The 13,875-nt window shown below is 35.1% G+C and overlaps 1 pseudogene; it reads right to left on the bottom strand.

Annotated features, from left to right (window-relative positions):
* Positions 1 to 525: 525 nt before the first annotated feature.
* The window catches only part of LOC122112364, a 28,210-nt pseudogene continuing 14,860 nt past the window's right edge, over positions 526 to 13,875 (bottom strand).

Below are 13,875 nucleotides of genomic sequence, written 5' to 3'. Positions count from 1 at the left end.
TAAATCCACAGTTAAGAGAACAGATTCTCTCTCACTCTCACTTAAGCAAGGTTACTTAGAGAACTTTTAAAAATCTATGTGCTCTTAAAGCCATGTTAGGAGAGGTAAACAAGCCCTTCTCATTCTTTATTGTGGAATTTCACTTGGGATCGAGACAGAAATTCCCATATTTAAATATTTCAGAAAAATCCACAGGAGCCTTAAAAATCTTTTATGCAAAGTGATGTCTAATGTCTATCTTCCTGCATCAGTAAGAAGTAATGCAGACCAGAAGTTCCCAGTAACACAAAGGCAAGTTCACATACTTTATCAGACGTCAAAGGACTGAGGTGGACTACTATGTCACTCTTAGTTGGAGTTTTTGCTGCATTTTTCTATATTCTGTTCAGCAATGTGAGTAAAGTGGACTTCGTTAAGAAAATGATGTTTGGTTTCCAGGACCCCTTTTGGGCATTTCTTCCTAAGTGGAATATACGACAAGTAAGAGAATTGGGGAAGTAATATGGGGAAGCTACTCTTTCCAGCTCAGAAGGAGCTGATGAAGCCCATATATGCATTCAAGAAGCCCATGGGATCCTCTAGCTGTGGGTAGTGGCTAATGTGGTCATCCAGAATCAACACCATGGACCACGGCAATATTTTCCTGTACAGCTCCAAAAACTCTGGGTAGGGATTTATAGGATCCAATGGCCCATCGATAAAATGAATGGGAATCGTTACAGAGGCAAAGGCTCCCACTCAGTGTCTTCTAAACTTTTTCCTCTGATTATTGTACTGCAAGGGACTGTAGATGATCAGGTAGCCATCGTTACTGCAGATTCCAGCCCACATTTCCCACAGCTTTCTCTCAGAGGGTCGAGGGTATAGTCCAAAGACAGGAGGTGAGACCTGGAGAAAACAGAAAGAAGTTCATCAGCCACGTAAGGATGGGTGACAGTATGCCTCCATCTTTGAGGGGCTTTTGGAGAAGAGGACCATGAGTCTCAGGAAATACACCTCCATTGGACAGTCAGAGACTCTTCTTTATGGTAAGCCGGCCAGATCGATTCTACTTGTACCTATACAGCAGCTCCTGAACAACAATATCTCCATAATCGTGAGATTATCTGGAGCCCCAGATGCCGCAGAAATGCCTCAACAATGCTGGCCTGCTCAAAGACGGAGTAGTGATGTGGTCTCGGTTTGTCACTGAAGCCAAAGCCTAAGAAGTCAAGTGCAATCACTGGATGAAACCTGAAGGTTAGACCTTCCCAAATCTTGTACCCATCACAGCTGGATGTTAGAAAGCCATGTAAAATCACAACTATCTCAGGACTTCCAACCACACTCAGAGTCTTGGTAGAAGATGTGCAGTCCCTTGTAGGTAAAACAAAAAACAAAAAAACAACACTTGCCACATTAGTCTTCCACAAGTGCAGAGCAGGAGACAGCTGAGGGGTTGGGATGTGCAAGTATGTGGCCAGCAGGGGCACAGCCAGCAGCCCGACCAAGATCCACCCTCCCTCATCCTGATTCAAAGGTAAGACCTGGGCCACAGGACTCGGTGAAGGGGAGGGGTGCAGAATTCTTCTTATTACCCAATGGCTATACTGCAGGATTCTGTGTCTAGGATTACACACACACACACACACACACACACACACACACACACACACACACACACACACCTTTATTATACTAAGTGCTGCTTTTGTTACATGAGAAAAGAATAATTATTTTGTTTAAAATAATTTTTGTTTAAAATAATTATTTAAGATAAAAACATATGACATATATACATATATGCCAGATTTAGTTACAAAGAAAATTCTTTTTTTTTTTTAATCAGTCATAGATATTGAATCTGGGCCTGGGTTCTGTCCCTCAGCTCTTCAGCTCAAGGCAAGTGCTCTACCACGTGAGCCACAGCACCACTTCTGGTTTTCTGGTAGTTTACTGGAGATAAGAGTCTCATGGACTCCTGAGTAGCAAGGATTACAGGCATGAACCACAGGCATATTTTTAAAGAAAATACCACTATATATTGACTTATTATTATAACAAATATTGTTTATTAAAAAATTACATTTGCATTTCTACAAGTCAACAATCCCTGGGATAAAAGGTGGAGACAATGCACACATTAAAGTTTGGGCATTTTCATTTCACTTTGCTAAATCCTCATTTTACTTCGTCAATACTCAAAGTACAATTCTGCTTCTTTTACCTTTTGTAATTAAAATAAACCTTCCCGTTGTTGATTGCTAGTTTTCATTGAAGTTTTGTTTTCTTTTCAATCTTTTTTCATTATCTCATGGATACCTTATATTAATTATCTACTTTATAGGATTAACTCAATGATTGTTCTGGAAACTTAATGTATTGAAATAGCTATACTCACAAGACAATATCTTGGCAATGAACTTTACAATTTATAGGGGGGGGTGTAGTGTGGAATTGAGATGAGGGAAAGTGGGAGAAAAATGAGGGAGAGGGTAACAACGCTCAACAAGAAATGTACTCATTACCTTACCTATATAACTGTAACCCCTCTTTACATCACTTTAACAATAAAATTAAATTAAAACAACCAAAACAAAATAACTAAAAACACCAAAAAGCCATAAAAATTTCAAGGGATTGTACTGCATAAGTAAGGAAAACAGAATTCCCTATATAGAATTTATCTAGCATGAACTCAAGGCTTGGGCACTGTCTCAGACCAGTGTGTGTGTGTGTGTGTGTGTGTGTGTGTGTGTGTGTGTGTACTTGAGGCTAATACTCTACTATTTGAGCCAGAACTCCAGTGTCAGTCTTTTTAATGTTTTGCTAGTAGTTAATTGGAAATAAGAGACTCAAGGAATTCCTGCCTGGGCTAATTAGAACCCTGATACTCAGCTCTCAGCCTCTTGACTAACTAGGATTACATCTGTGAGCCAGACACTGGCTGCATAAGATTTTTCCCCCACTTAAAGAATTTTTTATTAAAACATTTAATATTCTTGAAAGTTTCCATCATAAGCAAGATGGAAATGTATTGCCTTCATAAAGAAAGAGTAATAAGAGTACAATTTCATATTGGCTATAGAGTGAAGAATTTGTCACCCTTCCCAAAGGAATGAATAAAGGATACTATTTTCTTTGAAATTGTACTTTAATTAGGACTAACTACTTAACCACAATTATTGTCAGTAGCCATCTTGAAATTTCTCCATAGAACCCATTCTTGGTTATATGAAGAACAATCATTTTTCTAAAAGTATGCATGAAACATACATTCACTGATTTGTTACGGTATGATATTTTAAAATCTCATATAGTAATGTTTCTGTTTCAGGATATAAAATTAATTTCCTCAGAATTTTAAAGACATTTTCCTTTTGAGTAATGAAGATAGAAGTTCTCGTTAACTCCAATTATGACTTCTGCTTTTAATTTTTACACAGAAATTTCAGTTTTTGTGAACTTTAGCTCTCATTGTTATAAGGCCTATGATGCCATATGAGAAAATAATTCTTTCTACTTTCCTCTCTGAGAAGGTTTCAGAATATTATTTTATAGTGTTATATCTTCTAACAGTATGTCTAAGTGTAGATTTATTTTGAAAATGCCATTTACCACTGTTGTTATTCATTCATTTCAGTCTATAGGGTAATATCTCCTCCAGTTGGTGACATTCTTACAATCCATGTGATTCATTGTCGCCTGTGAGATATTATAATTACATGCAACTATTATTTATACTGAATAACTCTCTACTCTGTGCCTTCTCTCTTATCTCCTTCTAAAATCTTTATGCCAGTATCAGATCTTTAAACCTCTTTCCCTCCCTTTCAGACTTACATTTTTTTCTTCCTTTGTCTCTTCCAAATAATTTTCCAAACTATCCCTTCTGTGTTGCCATGGTCACTGCAGTCTCTGTATTTTCAGCTTGAGAGCAGTTAATGTTTTGACAGGCTTTGCTCGAGTTCAGTGGGAACTGATAACTGTGTGGGGGCAAATTTCTCTAATTACTGTATGATATAAAATACAATATAATACTATGATCATAGAATAAAAATCCCACCTATAATGATGCTTGTTAACATCTGTTCCCTAGTTTTCATTCTATCCTCTTGGGTTTTTTTTAGATGGTACTACATTCTACATAGGAACTCGACAGCTGAGTCATAGTCTTGCCCTCTTGTGTTTTTTTACCATAGCATTTCTTCTTTAATAATTTCCTTCAGACATGCATTAAATTTTGTATCTCCATTTCCATGGAGAAGGTGGAAGCAGCAGAATGCCTTCAGGGAGCAGATAAGACATTGCACAGGTGTTTTCTTTTTTAATTATTTAATTGTTTTTTTGGGGGAATCCAGTCATGGGGCCTGAGCTCTAGGCCTGGGCCCTGTCCCTCAGCTCTTCAGCTCAAGGCTAGCACTCTACCACTTGAGCCACAGCACCACTTCTGGCTTTTTTTCTTTTTGCTTATGTGGTGTTGAGGAATCGAACCCAGGGTCTCAGGCATGCAAGTCAAGCGCTATACCACTGAGCCACTTTCCCAGCCCCTAATAAGTACATTTCTTGTCAAACTTCTTACCCTTTCCCTCTTTTTTTTTCCTACTTTACCTCCCCTGCAACACTCTCCCCCAGGTTGTACAGATCATTTTTAACATATTGTCTTGTGTATATCACTGTTGCATATACAATACCAGGGTACCAATATCAAATATAGTGACAACATGGGATATACCATAGGGGGCAGAACATACAGAAGAAACAAGAAACCACATAGTACATTAAAAACAACAACAAAGAAAAACCTCTGGTGTTCATGTCTTGAAGTTCATTTCACTTAGCATCATCTTATGTGATCATCGATATGTGATGTTCTGTTGAATGCAGATGATTTTTCTCTATTGCTTTAGAAAATTCTTCCTGCGCATCCTGGTAACTCATACCTGTAATTCTAACTACATAAGAAGCTGAGAGCTGGAAGATTGCTGTTCAACGGTAGCCCAGGCAGCAAAATCTCTGAGTATCTTTTTCCAATTAACAAGCAAAATGATAGACTTTCTGCTTGTCGCAAAAGATAAAGATCCACCTGTGAGCAAAAAAGTCAAGCAGAAGGCCGAGGCCTTGTGTTCAAGCACCAGTACTTACACACAAATCCCTTGTGTAGGTCTTTCAACATTTGACTCTGATATGTTTATATCACTGTGCTTATCCATCTTTGAGTTCATTCTGCTTCTTGGATGCACAGATTAATTATTTCCATGAGATGTCAGACATATTCAGGTATTATTTCTTGTAATGCTTTTGGCTCTTATATCTCCCTTTCCTTCTGTAGCTTCCAGAGTGCACACCAACTTCTCTGATTGTTGCTTGCTAGACTGTCATAAAGCTTTTAGCCAGTCTGTGCCTTGTGGTGTCAAATCTACATGTTAGTCACTACTTATTTCCAACTGATGGTTTTAGTTATTATTTTTTTCTCAACAATAAATTGCTTCACAATCTGATCTAATTTGAAATAGGCAACTGTGCATGAGTAGGATGGAGATTGTTTCTCAGAATTGTTCCAATTTCAGGAACTGTTTTCCTAATTATTTTCTGCTAAACTTCCAGTGAATCAAATGATTGTGTGTTGCTAGGACCAATATGGAACTGCCACCCTCCTCTGAAGTTTGCTGATTACCAAACTTGTATAGGGCAGAAACTGCCCATGCTCTGCTCCAAGTGAAGTCACATGCCTTAGAGTGAACTATAGCAATCAATTTTCATAAAAGCAAGTGCTTCATCTTTAGGAACAACATTGTGCCATAGCACTGGATCTGAGGTCAACACTGGCAACCATCTTGTTAAGGATGTCAGCATTTAACATTCATGATCTTTGCCTCCCATTGTGGAATGTTTGACTCTAAGCAAGCTGGAGCACAGCAGTGACTGCTCAATGTCTTGATATGCTCTGCTTGGGATGCACTTCTGATTTTTCACAGAGGAATGGGCTAGGGGAGGGGATACCATGATCCTCTTGGCTGCATGTGGCAAGAACAGAGCTTATGAAAGATAAAAATGGAGTAAGGGAGAGTTTCTGGATGCCTGTTCTGAAAGATAGTTCTAGCCTAGGGAGAAGAGGAACTCTTATTGTCTTAGCACAGACATCCAAAATGGAGTTTCTTTCAACTTAAATTGGAAGGAAAGGGTAGATATGGGAGCAGATGGCAATAAATCACACATACACATACAAACACACACACACACACAAAGATTATTTTTGTTCTCTCAGTTTGTAGATTTTCTGGAATAAATATTTCTTCATTTCCAGTATACTATTTGCCAATATATTGAATCTTCTAAAGTATTCCTTTTCTTATTGTTTTTATTAACTTAAAATTGAGCTGTTGCTTTACTTAGAAGGGTTCCTTACCACAAAATTTTGAGAGTCAGAATTCTGACTTTCTGAATTCTGACCAGGGTCTGGACTACAGTGGAGTTTTGAACAATGAATGAGATTATAATATAAAGACTCCTAGGAAATCAATACTCATCAAAAACTGGATATTTAACTTCCTAAGTATTAGCCTTATTGGAAAACATTTACTTAATTTATACAGCATATCCACAATATCTGGAAGTAATACTTACAATGCTCCTAAAATTTACAGGGAGAAATTAACTACAATCATTTTTTTGAAGATAGGAGAAAAGTCAGATAACTTTTGTAATAGATAGAGGATAGAAGACAGTAGGTCTATTGAGTGAAAATGGATAAAAATCAGTCCATTAACACTGCATGATAAATGTTTGAAGGATCTCAGATGTGTTCTTCTATTGTGGGTACAGTTCTGAGATGCAATTTTTTAATTTGGTGTTTCTACTTGGGGAGTTTGTGTTTGCTGTTTTAAAATATAATACCATCCTTTCTTATCAATTTAATAGCTTATCTTCTCAGGGTATATCTAATTATTACTCCTGAGTTAGCCCATGCAACACTTAGTTACCTGAAGATGCTTATTTTTCTTTTTGATACGTTAGCCATTGTCCTTGCCTTATCTGTGGAAACTGAGCCAGGAAAACATTTTCTGTGATGGCTATGAAGTTATTTGTGACTTGTACTTGCTAGGAAAGGTCTCATGCTTTTTGCCTGGGGTCAGCCTTAGCCTGTGATCCTCTTACCAACTAGGCACACACTGGTATTATAGAAATAAGCCATCATACCCAGTTCATTGGTTGAAATGAATTTTGCTAACCTTTAGTCTCAAACTATCATCCTCATATCTCTAGTCCTTGAGCAGTTGATATTAAAGGCCTAAAACTCTATGCTGGGATATCCATCTCTCATTTAACAAACAGAGTTAATAAACATAGATAACGAAGATACATAAATAGATAAATAGGATAGATGATAGATTATAGACAATGATAGATAGATAATAGATTATAGATAATAGGTTATAGACAATGATAAACAGGTAATAGATTATAGATTGTATTATATTCACATTGACATGAAAAATTGTACACCTTTATAAAACCATCCTGTGCAGCACTTATACATTATGGAATCATCAGAGCTTACCAATGAACAAATATACAACTTTATCATTTTAGTGGTAATATCAATAGCATATGCTTTTCATATTTCTCAAGACTACATATTCTGTTATTACATATAATCCCTTACAGTATAACATATCTCTGAAATTTATTCCTTGCGACTAACTATAATTATGAGCCTTCTGTTTAGATCTTTTTTCTTGAGCACAAAGCAAATGAAGCATCTGACTCTTGATAGTCAGATGATCCTTTCACAGGTGATAAAATGCTAAACAAAATTTATTTGAACATATTTTTATGTGACTATTCTCTTTTTACATACTGTTGATACCTTAGTTTGTTTTTTATTATATTTAACTTCCATGACTCATATTTTATATCTTTCATACAAATATATAAAGACCTTCCTTCCCTATTTCTTTGGGAGCAAATGAGGATGAACAAGAATTTGATAATTGTAGTCATAAAATAAACAAAAGAAAAGAAATGTTGGTAAACAGTAGTAACATAGAGGCACTGATTTCTTTCCAGGCTTATTTTTACTAAGACCAATGTAACTAGTTTGAAAACAGTTTATTTGCAATAAGTAAGTATATGTCTGAGCGAAGCAGGAACGGTCAGATAAGATGATGTTAGGCGAAATAAACCCCAAGATAAAGACACAAGTGTTTTTTTTTCTTTCTTGCTATTGTTTCTAACATATTTATAAGGTGATTGTTTTGTTGCTTTGTATGTCCCTCCCCAATAGTATAATCCCTGTTTTCACTGTGTTTGATGTTGGTATAATTTGGGGAGGGGAAGGGAAAAAATTGTTTAAATAGGGATACAGATGGGCCCATTGTAACAATGAGATGTACAAAATGTTATGCTGAAATGAACTTTAAAACTTTGTACAGTATTTTTACAATAAAAAAATGTAAAAAATTCTGAATTGGAATTCTGAAATACTCTAGAAAAATGTGGATATTAAATTGTTGAGCAGTTGCCTGAGAATGGAGAAAACTTGACCAAGCAAATATGTATAAATGTTATACCAAAGCAAAGAAAGCAGATTAGAGAGAGAGAAGACACTGAATGAATTGCATTATGATACAATAATCTACATCATCTGACTTTCTTATAATCACTAGGCATTGGGGAGGTGAAGAATAGATAACCCTGAATTTAATGTTGTGTTCTGCCAAATTCTAGCTATTTAACCTTAGGTAATTTAATTCATTTCCATAGAATTTTCAACCAGAATTGGATTTTTGACATTTATGTAGACTCATATTTAGAAAACACTGTCTGTTTATGAGTAGGTACGTATGTATATATGTTCATGCCTAAGCATGTATGCATATTCACCTATCATGCATTTAGGACCAAAAATATTTTGAGTTCCAACTATTGAGAAGAGTATTATGTTGGACCTTACAATGAAATTAATAAATATACATACAGATACTGAATGAGTAAAAATTAATGACAAAAATAAAATTGTAGTCAAGAAATGGCATGGGATCTGTAAAGGTAGGCGACTGGAAGGAAGATGAGTATAACAAACCCAGCTAAATCTATAAAATCTCTAAATTTTGAGTCATATGTGTTTTACAACTGTCGTACCAGTCTATTACTTTATTAATGTGAATATGGAAGAGTGGCCAGAAACTGTATTTTAAAACAATTCTTCTAAATGCTCCAGTACAAATGACAAAGCACTACATTTTACAAAATAATGAGGCAAATATCACTCAGAGGAGATCTACATGTGCTTCTGAGAAACAAAATTTTCCACAAGCATATGTGCTCATTTGGTGGGCAGACTCTTCAGGCCATCAGACAGGATTTATTAGGTTCAAGTTCTCATAAAATAAATGGACTGATATGTGAGCTGACTTGTTCTAATAAATAACACTTCAAGAACAGGATAAAAAGTGGCTTCTTGGAAAAAGCCATATTAAAGGTTGCACAAAACAGCAATTCATATGCAACATGCAGATGTATATATACATACATAAATGTCTATTATATATAGTTTACATGCGTACATTAACTCCTGTTTAATGGGACCATTCAGTGTTGGAACAAACCATCCTGTAAAATTTGGAGTCTCAAGTGTCTTATTGCATATGTATCTGTATAAGCATACTTTATTTTTGGAAACATAAACAGGAATAGCTTTAATTGACTATATTTGCTAAAATTTCACTGGAAAGAAAAAAAACTGCAGTCTGTCTCAGTTTTCACACTTCTTATAGACCATCAGGCAAAGAAAGTCACCGACAGTTAATTTGAGAGTCAAGCTGCTGATGAGCAGTGTAAGACAACAAGAGATGTGAGGAGGTACTAAGTGATTAATGACCACTTGAATTACATGGGCAGTAATTGATGGAGGACTTCCAGGAAGGAGGACGTTTCAGGATGACCTCCAGTAATCTAGAGTTAAGCCTGATCTGGGTGCTTCTTGGCAGAAGGATAAAACATTGCAAGGAACCACTGAACACTGAAATGATTGAAGTAAAGAAATTAGCCCTTTCTATTTGAATTAAGTTGGCTTCTAATAAAAAAAAATTTAAATAGCCCTTTCTGCATGACTGCATGTCACTCTAGACAATATACCATTACTATATAGTATGACAATATATTATTTTATACAGTACTATGTGACTATTTATATACTATTATATATAAAGCTAGATCTTCTTAATAAAATAACATCTTTAAACTTCACAGCCCTGAGCATTAGTAGTTAGCATTGATTTTACAGATGGAAGTCCTTAATTCTAGGAGGAAATTTGATCCAAAGTCACATGACAATTCAGAATATAATTTAAATTGTGGTTGATAGCATTTACCTGCCTCCTTTTGGAAGAAGAAGGAGGAGGAAGAGGAGGAAGAAGAGGAAGAAGAAGAAAGAAGAAGGAGGAAGAAGAGGAAGAAGAAGAAAGAAGAAGAAGAATTGGGGAGTGTTTCATTTCTACCATTGCAAACAATAATTATGCATAGATACTTTGCTCTGTAATAAGGTAGCTATATTGCTGTTGGTATTTCTAGAAAAAGAAGCTTCATCCATGTTGAAGACATTATATCAAGGAAAATAAGAATCCCCAAAGGACAAATAACAAAGTCAAAATCACAATACAAATGTCAAATAAAAGTCTCCAAGTCTCTGGGTTGGGAGAAATGGAGAATTTATATGGAATGATTTTAAGGTTTCACTCATGCAAAAAGTATTGGAGATCTTCTGTACAAATGTGCTTATAGTTACTAATGTTAAATATATAGTAGATATTTAAATCAGTAAACTTATTTTATGTCATGCTGATCATAATAAAAACTTTAAAATCCTGACATTAAAACATGATTCTCCTCAAGAACTTTCACCAGAATGAGGAGAGTTCATGCTACCTTTAATGTATCCTTTTTTAGCTCTCTAGGTTAAGGACCTGGTGAGCCCTTGAAAGAAATTTCAAGGAGAGGAGCAGGTTTCAAGCTGCTCCATCCTTCATCTCAGAAACACGAAGCTGTGCTTGTCATCTGCTGTCACTGGGAGGAGCAACTAACCTGAAACAGAAGTGTGAGACAAAGTGGTATTACATATTTTAACATTAAAGTATGCTCTGAGACTGACACCAAAGTATTTCATCACAGAATCCTGCTTCTGCTTGGAACGTGGAAAGCCATGGAGAATAATGTTCCTATGCTATCCATGAAATAAAATATAATTCTTCTTAAGCAAATTAGAGTTGAGTTTAAAAGGTAATGGAGTAAATTGAATTTCTTCAAGGAAATAAAAATAAAAGTTTCCTTGGTGCCCAAATATAAGATAAACGGCTACTATAAAAGTCAGCAACCAACCACATTTAAAGTGACTTGTTATAGGTTGGATAGGAGTTACTACGGCAGTTTAGAATTTCAGAGTTGTCTATTGCCATCCACAAGCTATATTCCATATACCCTCACTAGGCAGTCAAGATTTGGCCAGGAAAGAAAAACAGAATAACTTTTGGTAAGGCACAGAACCTCAACCCTACTTATCTCCAACATACTTTCACATTAAATAAAAGTTTTAAGATGCTGACACAGGGACATAAAACTCTCCTACCCCTAAGACTAGGGAAAAGACACACTACTGAGGGAGATAAGGAAAAGAAAATGGTTGCTTACATTTGATTGAATGTAAGAAACCCAACATGATTCTGCATGTCAAGGACAAATCTAATACAATTGGACAAGTGTGGGACCTTCTTCTCTGTAAACATCCTCTTCCCCCAAATAAAACAGATATTGTCTAAAATAAATTAACACTGACTAGTCTCTACCTCCAAGACCTTGATGCTGGGATATTTACTAAGAGAGGTTGGAACTGTACAGCCATGTAAACCTTGTGCAAAAAGAAAGAAAAAGTAAAAACAGTACTCAGGAAGGGCAAGGAGAATGTCATGCTACATGCAAGCAAAGACAGCTGAAAGCTAAACATGCCCAGATAATACCAAGAGTCTGCAGGCCTCAATTTAGAATCACATAGCTACAGTCAATACCTAGAGAAGTTTAAAGTTTGAGCACCTGGACAATAAATATAGCAATAAGTTTCCAACTCAGCTAAATAACTACCTGGAGAAAAACCCTCCAGGCAGAGAGAGTATCTATACACATGTATTTGCAAATGCAAATATTATTTATCTTAGCCTTTACAATTTCTGTAAACACAATGGATAAAATCTAATAAAATGATATTAAAAGGCAAGAAAATTATAGCCATATTTATAGATTTATTCAAATTATGAAATTATCTGCTAGGAATTTTAACTCTAAGTTTGGAAAGTGTCTAAATAGTTGGAGAATTGAACTTGGAGAATTCTGTCAGAGAACAGACTGGACAATGAAGAAGATAGCTAATTCACATAATTAAGCCTTAATCACAAAGACAATGATTGAAAAGAAATGAAATGCTATAAGATTATATCAAATAGTATAATAAGGTCAAATAGTACATTATGCCTTTCTTTCCTAAAAGGAAAATAAAGGCCTAGGGATGTGGCTTGGTGGTAGAGGGTTTGTCTTGCATTCATGAAGCCCTGAGTTTGATCTTTCAATACCACATAAACAGAAAAAGCTGGAAGTGGTGCTGTGGGTCAAGTGGTTTAGTGATAACCTTGAGCAAAAGAAGCTCAAGGACAGTGCCCTGACCCTGAAGTCAAGTCCTAGGACTGGCAAAAAAAAAAAAAAAGAAAAGAAAAGAAAAGAAAGAAAAAGAAAAGAAAGAATCTAGGAAAATAAAGATTTAATAAGTCAATACCTAAAAAACTTCCAAACTATCAATCAAAAGAAATATAATTAGTTAATCTAAAAATGCACATACATTAAACTAAATATTCAAGTAAGCCAAAAGGAGGCAGGTAAATGTCATAAAAGAAGTGAATGACAGATGAGTCAATAGAAAACCTGTAGCAAGATTATAAATTTAAATGTAAACAGATCAATAACTGTATTATATAAAACTTGCATTAATGCTTATTAAAGAAATTCAAGATAAATTCTAAAAATCAAAACCCAGTGGTATGTTGTCTACAAAGCTTGCCTTATAAGTAAAAAGTCTCCATACAAATAGAGATATTAAAAAGAAATGGTTATACCATAAAAATGTTAATTAAAACAAAAGTAGTATAGGCACTTTAATATTAAAGTAGAATTCATGTCAAGCAATGTTACAAGGAATGTACAAAGAATTGGTTCATGGCAATGCAGTAAATTTTTCTCAAAGAAATAGTAATAGTCAATATCCATGCTTCTTAAGCAGAACTTTAACATCCTTGAGGCAGAAATTGATAGTAATGATGTGAAAAATTGACAAAGTTTCAAACTGGAGACTTTACTAACCTTCTTTAAATAATGAATATATAAAAAGGAGACCACAAAACATCAATTATCTGAATAACATTATCAAGCAATATGACTGAGTTTATATTTATAAAGCACTTCAACAACAGTAAAATACATATTCTATTTACATGTAGATAGAATATTCACCTTGATGGACTCTAACATAATACCATAAAACAAACCCAAATAAATTGAAAATCCTTAATTTCATAGAAATTATGCTTCTGGACAAAAAATGCCCATTAAATAGATATCATTAACAGGACAGTACCTATAAAATACTCAAGTGTATAAGAAACTAACAAATTTAATTCTAAAGTTCTTAAGAGCCAAAGAAGAGACATAAAGGAAAATTATATCATATTTCACATTGAGTAAATGTGAATAAAGAGCTTGCCAAAATGGTGGGATGCAAATTAAATAGTATTTGGTAGGAAATATATAGTACAAAGTATGTATACCAGAAAACATATGTATTCAAAACAATCACTT

The sequence above is a fragment of the Dipodomys spectabilis genome, unplaced genomic scaffold (genome assembly GCF_019054845.1).
Source record: "Dipodomys spectabilis isolate Male_0828 unplaced genomic scaffold, ASM1905484v1 ptg000094l, whole genome shotgun sequence".
NCBI lineage: Eukaryota > Metazoa > Chordata > Mammalia > Rodentia > Heteromyidae > Dipodomys > Dipodomys spectabilis.
This window is presented reverse-complemented; position numbering and strand designations above follow the sequence as displayed.